The 14,155-nt window shown below is 38.5% G+C and overlaps 1 protein-coding gene across 1 annotated transcript in view; it reads right to left on the bottom strand.

Moving 5' to 3' along the window:
- The window catches only part of LOC124859392 (equilibrative nucleoside transporter 1-like), a 54,000-nt gene that overhangs the window by 18,760 nt on the left and 21,085 nt on the right, over nucleotides 1-14,155 (bottom strand). The window contains exon 2 of the mRNA XM_047352148.1: nucleotides 7,876-8,009. The gene's annotated coding sequence lies outside the window, so the exon portion shown is untranslated. The remainder of the gene's footprint in view (nucleotides 1-7,875; nucleotides 8,010-14,155) is intronic.

Here is a 14,155-nt window from a genome sequence, read left to right as displayed (position 1 = left end):
CCAAGGAGAGACTAACAACATACACATCTATTATCAAATTTACTATTACATTTCTTTCCCACGGTAACGGTTGTTCAGTGAGGTAATTAGGAACAGACACTTTTTTATTTCTGACATGGAAGGAGCTTAGACCTGAAACATCGACTCCACACACCACAAACCGGTGTTGTTCCTTCACCTATCATCTTTCTCATTTAAAGTCCTCATATAATCAATTAGTCATTTTTGTGTACTCAGAGACACCGTAGGAATCCCGTTAAGTTCAGTTTCACCTATGCTCGAGCTACTACTGTCATTCAAATGTGCTCCTTCCTGAAGGTGGTTGCTTTGACAATCATTTGGCCCAAACTGAGGTTCACAAGAATACTACACAGTTTGAAACAATCTGGAATCCATCCATCCATCCATTTGTCTGTCCATCAGTCGTCCTATCATCCATTGGTCCCCCTGCCTGTTAATCTAACCGTTCATCTATCCGTCAGTCCCTCCATCCATCAATCTGAATGTCTATTCATTGGTTCCTTCTGATCCTATGTTGCTCCAGATTCTATGTTTAAACTCTTCCTGAACTGTGGAAATAGCTTAAATACATATTTAGTTTTACTTCAATAAAGGTTCAGATTTTCACTGAGAACTCTGGAAATTTAAGTCCAGTAAAGTATGGAACTTTCTCTAGAAAAATGCTAGTTTTTGTATAAAATAAATATTTTCCAAACTTCTATCCTGTCTCTGGTTGTCACAACAAATGTCTAATCTCTCTGCTCAGCTCATTCGACCAAACCTTATCATAGCCAGCAGCATCACAGACAACAACAACAACGGGGGCCAGTTTAAAGCATACCGCCAAGACCATGTTCCTGCAAAGTTCTCCTCTCCCCCAGTGCACCATCCTCATGTTCCAGCTGGCAAAAGTTGCCCAGCATGGGAAAAGTGCCCACTAGAAACACACACAGGGGGCACTTTGCAGCCTGTGAATGGTGCACTTTCACATACTAACCGGTTGTCCTTTCTGTGACATTGAAAACTGGCACAGAAATGGACCATGTTCTCACAAATGTTCTGTTCTTATTTTCCATTTTAAATTTCAGTTACATCATGTTGATGAAAAAACCCAGCGAGTGGAAAACATAACGCTGAAATCTAGGAGCCATAGATGTTAAAAGGGGTATAAAAGGACAACAGTTCATGTTCCTCACTGTATACCATCTCTAACAGAGTCACCTTTATTCCCAGGGTAAGGAATAGATTGATACTGGTCATATGATGAGAGGAATAGAACGTCCTTCTCGAGGTTATTTCCCTGTGCCTATGGCAGCTAAACAAACACACACACACTATTTCATCTGCACTGACTTAAACTGGAATACTTTTCTCAGAAGTAATAGGAAGAAATGGATCTCATTATAAACACACTAAAACTAATAACAACAAAACCTTCTGGTATCATTTAGAAATACGTTTAAAGAATAATTTATTTATATAACCCCGTCTGACTACAATTAACTATTAAGAAAAACACATACATTGGACAAAATTTATGTTGTGCTACCTTTAGTGCTCAGATGACCAGACCAGTCTTTAGCTATGTTCAATTAATTTAAAGTTTTTATGTATCAGGACAATAAAGTAAAGAAAGTACTGTCTTCCTTATCAGTCAATGAAACAGAAATTACAGCCTCAAATGCACAACAACATGTGATATTTGTACGTATTCAGTTGCCCGTTAAATAATGAGTAACGAAGTACACTGAAACAGTATTATAATAAACTACTGACATTCCTGATAAAGATATCCAACAACCTTCATAAATGGAGTTAAATCCACTGGTGACCTGAATCACATGATTTTCAGCTGCGTGGATCCTGGTGACCGGTTTGAAATTCAAAAAACTATTACTTTCAGACCAGAGAAAAAGTACTACCAGGTCACATTAATAACAACTTCCTCACACCAAGATAGTGTGAAGAATTATTGAGAATGGCTTTGCCTATGGACTTAAATGTTACATTAGAAGAGAAACACTGATTTATGTCATTTCTCACCAAATACTGAAATATTCAATGGTCTTTGAATGTATCGCTAGCACAACTTGCGCCACAGCAATAATCTGCCAAATTAGAACCGATTAAGATGTATTACATGTTAACATATGACGATAATAATGAATATTATGTTGAAAGCAAACAATGATTACCAAAGCAGATTACTTTGACCAGAGAACTCAACAGAGCACAATATTTAGGAATTAACCACACATTGAAAGATGCAAACTTGCAGTCTCATGGATGCATAAACATTGCTGAAACGAAAACGTGAGCATTGCAGTAAATAAAGGAATCCACTGATGACCAAAATGCTTGGTATTCTGGCTGCTATTTATCGACTAATAAGATGCTCAACTGAGGAGGGAGCGAACTCTGAGCAGTTGAGTGGGGCACAGAAAAAAAGACTACAATAGGATGAATTAAAAGATAAACAAATATTATGGGATGCTGATGCATTCAAGGGGTCTAGAAACAAGTAAAATCAAAACATTTTGAACAGCCACCCCCAACTTTGAGGTACGACTTTGAGGAAATTGATTTAAGTCAGATAGGAATATCCTGGGGAAATGAAGAGTGATAAGTTTAGCAATTGGTCTTGCTTAAGTCCAGTTCTTGAATAATGTGACCTGTAGAAAGGTTCTCGTGGTCCTGCTGCCACTTTGAAATGTTCTGAAGTGAAGGTAAATAACCCCTAATGAAATGGATTCAAAACTGATCAGACAGTCTCTCCATCTGCAGCAACTAAGCAGCTCTGTTTCAGGGTAGATGACCTGAGGTGTGGAGGGGTCCAGTCACCCCATTAGCAGCATATTGGGGGTAATTGGATGCTGCCATATTTAAGTGTAGGAAAGAGACTTGGAGTCAATGATGCCCTCCACTTCAGTTAGAATGGTTCTCACGCCCTCTTTTGTTGCTATCTGAGACCTCAGGACTGTGTGCAAAGCTGAGCTAATGTGAATTCCCTGGAATTCACAAAATTGGGTGCGTTTGGTGGGTTGAAGCATAAATAAATTTGCTGACTGACGAGTTGTGTGTGTAGATCAGGGGAAAATGATGTGAAGACAGCATTAGGTTCTGAGCTGCCACCTTTGAAGTTTGTTTCCTGATCAGATAACAGCTTGTGGAGCTTTTCTCGACTGGCGATTAGTCAGTGTCCATACTGGGAAGCAGATCAAGGTACACTGCATGTGTTGTTTGGCACTTGAATATTATGCCCTATTGTTTCACACTGCGCCTCCCAATCTTGATCAGATAGGTCCAAAACAGTCCATTCCAGTAGAATAGAAGGCCGGATGATGTAACCTTAAGCTAGAAGGTGGGAGGTCTGCCATTTTAGGAATTATTGGTGGATTGCGCCACTTGCGGCATTTAGGACAGTGATGCTGATGATGCTGATGACAGCCTCTTTGCCACACAGGATCCAGAATCTTCTCTCCAGTTCAGCAAAAACTCTCTGGTCCTGGGTGAGCGAGTTTGTTGTCATGGTCTGCAATGAGCTTGGTGATGCGATGATGGGGATCGAGAACAATGGGGTGGAAGGTGTTTTTACCAAAAGAATTACACCATCATAGTCTGCCTCCAACACGGATCAAGTCTCTGAAACAAGGCCAAAAGTGAGAAGTCTACCAATGGCCATGTCTCCACATCTCCTAATCCAATTTTGCCTTTGAATATGCTGAATTAGCGAGGATCAGGCAAAGGCGGGTTAGGGAAAGTAGACATGGCCACAACTAGGCTTTGCAGAGTTCAGTTGAACTCAGGTCATCAGGTGAGGGTGTCTGGACAAAGAGGCCATGATGACTCGGTTTGTTTTAGAAATGCAGGTCCATGGCTCCAGCAGCTCTGACTGATGGTCTGTGTGTTAGTCTATGTGTTATATCATCAGCTGGACATAGAACCAGGAACTGCTTACAGTTAGCCCTTGTATGTCAGAAACTCTGGCACCGACAAACACTTTGTAGCGCCTAAATGGAGACTGTAACCAGTTCAGTACAGTGGTAGAGTCAGTCCAGTATATGACAGATGAAATGATCAAGGTGAGCTCTTGTTTCAAAACAGAACTAAGCTGAGCTCCGATGTGGGCATCGCAGAGCTCCAGTCTTGGAATGGATTGCTGTCCAGCCGGTGTCGAACCTAGAAAGGCTATTTGGATCTCACCATTGTTGTTAACAGCCCGGAGGTAGACTACAGATTCGTATGCCTTCTCTGATGCAAACATTACAATCAATTTGTCTTTTGTGGAACCCCACGTAACAGCAACCACTCTCTCACATACAGAGTGACGTTGCTTTTACTTCTATAATAAATAATTAATAACATCTCACTGCAAAAGAGCATATTCTAAATCCTGTCCTCCTGTCTTCTAATAACATAACTATTAATAAAAATTTCAAATTGGAATTGACCATATCTGTTTGGCAAAGTCAAAGCATTAAAAGTAAAAAATGGAAGATTAAAAAGTCTCACCCAAAATTTGGATCTGTTCCATAAACAGTCATCCTTTATTGCAATAACATAAACTCCAACTGAAAAATGTTGAAAAATCCAAATGATTAATTCAGTGGGGAAAAAAACTCATGTTAAAAACTACTGTACTATCCTTTTAGGTTGAATGGTGTCAGGAACATTAAATTATTAATCAGTGACTGCCTGTTTCCCTTGTGTCTGCAGAAATATAAAGTGACACAGACCCCCATTTTCTTTTTACCACTCTTCAAAACAGGAAAGAGAATAGAACATATTATTCAAGTAACACGTGTGGGTTGATTTTTAGAAGTCAGGAACTTATCACAGAAACATCTACTTGCCAAAACCTGCCCATATCTACATTCAAAACAATAGGTAGGACATTTCAAACTGGAACTTTGACAAGCTTGGACAAGGAAACACGTTTACGTTGATTTCCTCACACAGTAGCAGGGGTGGTAAGGGAGGGGAAAGAAAATCTCAAAATCTCACTGTTAGGGAGGTGTGGCAAAAAGCAGCATCCTGGGAAAACCAGATCTCCCAGTATCTACAGTCCAACCGGTTGATTTTAGAGGTATCAGAGGACTACCCCTCTTCTGTAGTGCCATCCTAAACAAATATGTGGTTTCCTAATCAGGAATCAGACCATAACTGGGGCTGTGTGTTTTGATCAAGTGAGTGGAAGATTGAGCTTTGAGGAACACAGGGATGAATATGTGGAAAAGCATCTCTTGCCTAAAGTTAAGCATAGTGGAAGATTTGTTATGCTGCGGGTCTGTCCCCAACATTAAGCTTGAAAATTGGGCAAGGTGTGGTTAAAGGTTACCCAACGTTACAAAGCTGAGATAAGTCTGAGAGAGAAGCTACACATTTTTAACAACTCTGGTTCCTGGTATGAACACTAATGAGAAGAAGCATGGTTCAAGTTTTCTCTTCAGCTCTGCTTCAGACAAACATCATTTAACCGGAAACCACCATTTTTATGTGTTGCGGACATGCAACAATCACTATATAGACATACCTTCTTGGTGCAAGGCAACAGTGCTACCAGCTGTCTAGGTGATTTTTAACTGGAAATATGTCCTAAACATTTCATAAACTGCTAGTCTGAAGTGTGTAGATACTGTAGCTATATCACTGCAAATAAACAAGATTGACAGCAAGAAGTAGAGCTGCAAAATATATGATATCACAATCATCATTAAAAAAGGAATGTGGGTAATATCATAGCAGCAAAGGACTGCTTAAATGCAATGTTTGGCAGGATGTTAGATGTCAAGCAAATTATGCAATGCAAATTATGTAATATATTTGGCCAGTCGGATAGATTTTTACTCCCCTTCGCTCCCACAATTGATTTATATTTCAATGGCTGTGATGATTACAGAGTAACACATACAAAAATTAAGGGGAAGGTTGATATAAAGAAGGAGATAGAAAACAGCGAAGACAGAATATGTTTTTATCAGAATCGATACTGGGATCAATATTTAGCTAATTATTGCAATTACATGTTCTTATAAAGTGCAGCTCTATTAGATGTGCACAAACCAATTGGTCATAGATTAAAATTGACCAGTTTTCCATGAATTGGTTCTAAGTAAACAGATCAAATACTGAAAAAAACAATGTCTTCACGATTAACTCCTTGGAAATCAGTACCTTTTTGGTGCACTTTGTTTTCAGTTTAATAAAAATCAGATGAAGGTTAGGGACACACGCTTTGAAGCATAAAAGGGTGTTGGATTCAGTTCATTGCTCCTATAAAACTAAAATTTACACAGATGAGTCTGTGTGTTACAGACCTTAAGAATATTCAGGAAGTTGACACAGCATGTACATCCTGCTGATTAAGTTACACTGTTTGAATCTAAATCATACTAACAGTAAGTAATTCAAACTTAGTTAATCACATATTTAATCGCTGTTAGATAAAAACCCACTTGAGAACAGGAAGCAACAACCATGAGACAGGAAACAAACAATTACAAGATATTTGTGAGTAGGATAAACATCTAAGTGTAGGAGACAAAACTGCGAAAAGAGAAAAGATTTCAGAGGATAGAGGTCTCACATCTATTGTCTTCACCACAGCCTGCCTACCCTCCACCCCTTATTATTTCCCGCCATTCTGAGGGCAACAAAGAAAGCCCTCCTCCGTATGCCACCCTTTGTAGTTTGTTCAAGTGACTTATGAACTGATGACTCAACACACCATGATCAGTGGCAGTAAAAAAGGGCTGTGGTTACCATCCTTCCTATCATTATTCTTCTAACACAGTTTTTATACTTCAGATCAGCAAAAACAATGACTACTTCCCTTTATCCTGCCATCATAGGCGGCAGAAAAATGCCTCCTGACGTCTCTGACTTTGACTTGGTTGTCAACTCATGCAACAGGGCAGAAAAGGAACCCCCACTTCCACTAAACAGCAGATGTGGTCTCCAATCAGCTGTTCACTGGAAAAAATAGAGCACCCTGTCTTCTCTCCTTGCTTCAGGGTCAGCAGAGTTGTGAAAAGCACAAAAACGTGCAACATGGAGTCACGCTGGCAAAGCTCTAAAGCTTCAGTGAGTCAGAAAGAAACAGAGACAGCGCTTCCTTCTAATGGGCAACCATGCAGATTTTATACAGGAAATTAACCAAACTAGAATCTACAATACTTTACACACTGTTTAACACAAATGAGAAGGACCACTGACAAAATATTACACAATCTTCTTGAAATTAACAGAACGTACACACTGTTAACATGACAGAATGTTTTGATTTCCAAGAATTAGAATTGAACCATTATTGAAATTAGGTTCGCACCCAAGAAGACCAAATATGGCCTATCACATGGACATCAGGACATCTTTGACATGCTGATAAAAGCTGACTCTTATCTTGACTATCCCCTGACGACGCTACAGAACCACGTGTTTCTACTCAAGACCTCGTTTATAACAGTAACCCACGCGCCTCAGGATTTATCACAAGCTAACAGGGATTTAAAGACTCCAACCACTCTGTGACACTCAAAATAAACGCAGTGTTTTAAAGCGTTTCAACCAAAAGGACAGAATGTCGGTCCGGCAGTGTCGGTGAAAGCCATTATTTACGTAAAAAAAAAAAAAAAAAATTTCTTCCTCCATTTATTCTCTCTGAAATAGCAATGCTTAAAGCTCAAAATAGTCTTAAAACGACTAAATTATACCAGTTGGCGTTATTTTATGATGAACTGCTCGTACTTTTCATGGCTGAGTTTTTGAAGATGAAAACAAGCTCCAACAATCTTCACTCAGGATACCAGTCAGGGTAACAGCAGCGTGTTTAATGCTTTAATTTCAATTTAAAGCAGTAACAGAGAAATATTTTACCTTGTTAAAGTCACCGTTGTCCTCCTGAGTCTGTTATATCTGTAGTCCGACTGAAAGCTGCGCGTCTCGGGTGTCCTTCAGTGTTCCCCGGAATTATCAGTTCCCCATCTTGGCGGCCCGGTCTTTCACACTTACTGTGATGTGACAAAGGATAAGAGGCGTGTATCAGAAACAGTTGATAACAGCTGTGATCATCTAAAATTATTTTAATACTGTGCTCATCAAATTGAAAGAAACTGTCCCTAAACAGTATGTTTTATTGTACCATTTCACTATCCCGCTTTTTAAATTGGAAAAACCGCACGGAACCCAAAAAGTATATTTTTTCTGTGAACCTGAACGAATCTTTTGGAGGAGGGGGATTTTTGAGATGAGACACATTTACAACCTAACACTTGCTTGATGCTTTAACGTGAGCCCCTTTCAAAACCAAGACAACAATAAAAAGATGATGGCATTTAATGTAACAGACTCAACAACTCATTCAGCTTCTTGAGTATTTAAATCCAATTTGAAAAATCATAAAACACATTTAATATCCAGGCTACATTTGCACAGTCCGAATCTTCCTCATTGTGTCACTTTACAACCGCTACTACAGTGTATTTTATTATGGATTTTATGTGAAAACCCAACACAGAGAAGTGCATAAATGTATAGCTGAAGAAAGGATTTTTATTTCTTTAAATATTTTATGAATAATGAACAATGTGGGGCACATTTGTATTTACCCCTCGTTATGCCAAGATTGCAATCCAGTGCAACCAATGACATTTACAAGTCATCTGAAAAATAGAGTCTAGCTGTATAAATTATAATCTCAGTAAAAATCTAGATGTTCTGTGAAGATTTTAGGGGTTAACTAAAGAACCTTAGGCAACATACGACATTCCAAGCCAACATCTGTAAATGTTTTGTGTTACATCCTTGCAGGAGTTTCTGCATACACTGAAGAATTATTTGATGCTTTCACTACACTCTCAAGCCCAACTCATTCCATCTGATTTGTGTTAAGTTTGGGTGTGGAGGCCAGGGGTGTCCTGTGCCTGATGGGTCTGTTGAAAAACAACTGATACACAGTAAGCTCAATCCAGAGGAAAATGTGATACTATTTGGAGATAATATTCATACTCTCTGAACCTCTTAAAGACATGACGTCTTTTCAAATCCAACCAAGTTGGCATGATGTCTAAAACTACATGAAATATGTCCTGGTTGCTCTTTTTCTTTTGTTTTGTTTATCTGGATGATGGCAGAGAAGAAGACTGTTAAACTTTGTTTCCTGCTGAAAGCTGAACTTTACAATAAGTATCTCAAGCATGAGTTTAATGTAATGATGAAAGATAGAAACCTACATACCACAATGCAAAACCCAGCAGCAGATAGGCACACATCTCGGGCAGATTTCACACCTAAACATCTCAAGGCTGCATGGGACTGCAACTGATGGATCAATGATTGATTTAAGGTAAAATGGAGCCAAAAGCTCTCGTTTGTGGTAACGTTTAAAAACAAAAGAGCAAGTTGTGAGAATGGCCTCAGAGGGAGTAAATAATGTAATCTCTCCTTTGTCTAGAAATTACAATGTTTCCAGAAATGCATGGGAATCCAGGCGGAACGTTGACGATGACCTCAGTCTGATACAAACAAGAACAAAATAATCAGAAGCAGAAGATAATGCTATGTGTGGCAGGAGTGTGTGTGACTGAGATGGTAGGGGCCCAGTAAAGAAACATAACAATATCCAGTCATTGTTCTTTATGTAATGGAGAACAAATAACTTTAGAAAGAAAAAAAATCTGCAGTCAGGTGATGCTATTAAGCAAGACATTAAGGAACAGCTTGTTTTCTTGAATATCAGCAAAATGTCCCAGCGATCTATATTTTCATCTGTCTGAACCGGCGTGCAGAGGCGTTTGCTCCACACTGAGAGTTGGTGTCGGCTGTTTACCCCTGCAGATCCACAGTTATCCACACCCTGTCTCTACGCCTGTCTATAAAAAGCTTGCCGTGGTTAGAAACCATCTGTGACGAAGAGCTTGAGCAGTTTGGCTGCTTTCTCCGCCAACCAAAAACTCCAACAAGGAGGAGTTTGAGCTGCACAAGACTGAGTAATGTCTGTCTGGGGTATAAGACCCCAAATTACTCTCAATTTCCAAAAGGAGAGCATTTAAACATGTTTATGCCACAGAGATGAAAATGACTGTCTGCGTTTCTCTGAGCATTGTTTACTTTGTTCTCTGTGGCGAAAGGAGAAAGAGTTGGTAGCCAGATACTATGAGTACTGTAGAGCCCAAACTTGCCTGAGTTTTTCCACAGAGAGAAAAGACACTACTCTCAGAAAGGAGTAAATGAAACAAAAGCCACAGGAAAAGTGTAACATCATCAGATAAAAGGCAGAAAGCATAAGGAAATGAAAAACATGACAGGAAATATAAAAACCTACTTAGAAAAAGGTTGCAAGATGTAAAAAAAATTGAAAATAAAAGAATCACTTAATCAAACTTAAAAACAGCAAAAAGTCATCAGCCACATTTTGTCACCTTACAACAGCAAACATCCATGTATTGTATTTGGATTTTATTCGATAAATGAGAAGATTAAGTCTTTAAAGTGTTGATTGCAAATGTCTTCAGTAACTAGTAAATAGAATCCACCTGTGTGTTTATTTAATAATTTTATGAATCCAGCTGGTGTTTGAAGGCATCAATTGGAGAACATTGGTGCAAAAACAGCATCGTGGAGACCAAGGATCACTGCAGACAGGTTGGGGAGAAAGTTGTGGAGAAGTTAAAAACAGGCTTAGATTATAAAACAATATCCCAAAGCTTTGAACAGTGCCCAATCTATTATCTAAAATGGAAAGTGTATGGCAGAGCTGCAAATCTATCAAAACAGATTTGTTTACTTGATTTCCAGGCCAGTCAAGGATTAATCAGAGAAACTGCCAGGAGGCGTATGCTAACTTTGGAAGAGCTGCAGTGATCCACAGCTCAGGTGCAATATCATGGAAGAGTGGCAAGAAGAAAGTTATAAGGAGTCTGGTTTGACAAAAACCATTTATGGGCAACCAGCAACGTAGAAAGATCTGGCCAAATGAGACATTGCACTTTATCCTCAACACCCCGACCACATATAACATCGTGGTGGCAGCATCATGGTGTGGGGGATGCTACTTTTCAGTAGGGTGAAGTTTTACATGATGACTGATGCAATTAGGAAAATAAAACAATTGCAGTTGGAGTTGATCTTTTTGGAGTGGTATTTAATTCTTGCAAAAAAAAACATGTTCCACGAATACACGAGCATCGGCCATAACTTCTTTATCTAAAGCAGAGGACAGACATCAGTTATAGGCAGCATTTGGTTGATTTTCTGTTACTGAGCAGATAACGGTTACACCCCAGTCAGAGTCCAGACCTAAATCTAACTGGGAATATTAAAAAACATTATGTTCACAGATGTTCTCCATCCAACCTGACTGCGCTTGAACTCCTTTACAAAGAAGAATGAGCAAAGATTTCAGTGGTTGTACGTGGATAGCTGGTAGAGACATACCCCTGCCAGACTTACTGCTCAAATTGTGACAAAAGATGGTTGTAGAAAGTACTGACCCAGGGGGGACAAATATGGTGATACAATAATGTGCCACTTTGTGTTGGTCTATAACATAAAACACAGATAAAACACACAGAACTTAGTAGTTGTGAGGTATGAATAGTTTTGCAAGTTCCTGTATTTAAAATATTTTTCCTAAATGTTGTAAAATGTTGGTCAAATTAAATGATTTCTTCAAAACTAAATGAATGGTTTTGGGCCTAATTGTGAGTACCTTCTGAGAGACTACATTGTTTTGTTTTTTTAATATATTGATTTTTGCCATCATATATTTTGTAATGTATTTAACCTGACAAATATATTTAAGAAAATGTAAATAATTAAATAATGAATTGCTTTACATGATGTTTAAACATTGGAAGGAGCAAAGATTTGGAAAAAAAAAAAGAAGGTTTGCCAAGTATTTTACTGTTTTCATTGTGTTATTTACTGTACTTAGATTTCACAAAGCATCCTAGTCGCTCTGGAAGGGTGGTTTAAAAAACATCTGTGCCAAAAACATTGTCAACCACAATTCAACAGAAAACACATTTGGTTGAGGTTTTTGCCTCCAACAGCTCACAGCAAGGCACCTGCATAACAATAGGCCTGTGAGTGATGAGATCAAGGTGTTTTTAACCTGCAGATGATCAACAAGCCACCATCAGGCCACCATTAGGAAACCATTGCCAATTGTTAAGAGGAACCTGTAAAACAATCATAGGGGCTCCTTTCTGTTGCATAATTGAGTGCCTTTCCATTGTTGGGTGAATATCTTAACCCCTTCGTTTCCTGCTGACCCAGACAGTCAATATGTCGTTTTTAGAACAGAAGATGGACAAATAAACACCACACAAGTCTAATTCAGGAACATCCTGGGAAATTTGCACCATCAGAGGCGTGCTTGAAGGGAGTAAGAGGGCATGACATGAAAACACTGGAATTGGCTTTCTGACCACATGTTGAGATTTAAGAGGACCATGATGGGAGAGGAATTCCATAGGACCGCCACTTTAACCCCAAAATGACTCAGAAACAATGAAGTTAAACCCTGCTTGGATTAAGAATTTATAGCCTCTGTTTGGCAGATTATTGTTTAAGCTAAAGTGATGACAGGGGGAGAAAAGAAAACTCCTACTGGAGTCAGTAGTGAGTCTTCCTGGAGACGAGTGAGTCTTTCTAGGCAACATTCAGGTTGACAGTCTGCTTGCAGAAATGCATAAAACTAGATTTAAAACCATAAATCATCAGTTCCACGTCCTCAGCTCAGCTTCAGAAACTTCACAATAATCACTCTGTTCTGCTGCTGCGTGAAGTTGTTTTACACATTCTTCCATTAAACCATTCAAAATGATAAGTAAGCAACAGTTTTCAATTATCCTCATTCCTTCCTCCAACTTATACAAACTTCAGTTATCACAGAACTGGTCTCTGCTTATTGCTGACTCAGATTATGGGTGTAGGTTACTCTAAAAATAAAATGTCCCTACCAAAAATATTGCACTTTAGGATTAGCAGCCAATGTAAGAGCCGAAATGTTTATTGCTTTTTTTTTCATCCCACTTGTTTTAACATTATTTCCTGGTAAATCAAGTGTAATAACATTTATTGACTTTGTTGTGGTTTGTTGGAGAGGACCAAATGTTTTACTCACATGTAAATAATGGCTAAAAGGCAACCTAATTCTTGGCTGAATCTTGATTCTCTGTCCCCCGGGATTCTTTGTAAAACCTGAATTATTTAAAAAGATTAGCAGTTACTTTTTGAGCTAACAAGCAATAATCTTCTAGGGATGCACACTGTGCAAAAAATTAGAAACAGATAAATGAAAACCAGGGCTCGTGTTCATCAAACTTCTCAAATTGGAATTTAGCCCTAAGTGTTGAGAATTTCAGAAATGTACTCATGTACTCAAGTGTAAATGCAAGTTATCAAAAGTCTTAAGGCTAAGAATTACTTATATGCTCCTGTTTAGTGATAGGGTTAACAGCTCCAGAGGTGTGGTTAGGAGTTGCCTCTAGGGGCCTGTTATTGCCCTGAGGAGACAGAGATGCCTGTTCTGTGGCTTCCCTGGGGGTCCCCCACCTCAGTGGGAATAACAATTTTAATGTACAGAGCAGCCAAAATAAAGTGGGGAAAATTGCTTTAGGTACATATACCAGTGAGCGTAATGTTGGATATTTCTGTGAGGCTTTTGGAGAATTTTATAAAAAGTTTTTCCAAAGTCAGATGGCAAATGGCAAAGAATCTAAAATATAAAAATGTTTATGAGTTATTTCACACTTTTTGTTTAATAAATAATTCCATGTTTGTTTATTCACAGTTTTGCTGCATTTGGTGAGAATCTTCAATGTATATCGTCATGAAAATAAAGAGACCCATTAAGTGAGAAAGTGAAACTTTTTGACTGATAGTGTATAGTCACACTAAAGTGTCACTGCATCGTTTTATCGGTACATTATTCTGTTTTATTCTTATTCATTCCTATTTATTGTTTTCTTTTCCCATAGTTTATTAGTTTGTCTTATTTGTTTTTTCAATTTTACTCAGTGGTTTATTTGAATGCTACTAGCTTTAGTTTTTGGACTAAAGTATTTTAACTGTAAGTTGAAGTATTTTTTTAAATACAGTAACTGACGGAAACTCAGAGGGGTTTGGCTATTAATTCCTGATAATCATGTGG

Source organism: Girardinichthys multiradiatus, chromosome 22 (assembly GCF_021462225.1).
Source record: "Girardinichthys multiradiatus isolate DD_20200921_A chromosome 22, DD_fGirMul_XY1, whole genome shotgun sequence".
Classification (NCBI taxonomy): domain Eukaryota; kingdom Metazoa; phylum Chordata; class Actinopteri; order Cyprinodontiformes; family Goodeidae; genus Girardinichthys; species Girardinichthys multiradiatus.
The sequence above is the reverse complement of the archived record's forward strand: the minus strand, read 5'-3'. Positions and strand labels throughout refer to the sequence as shown.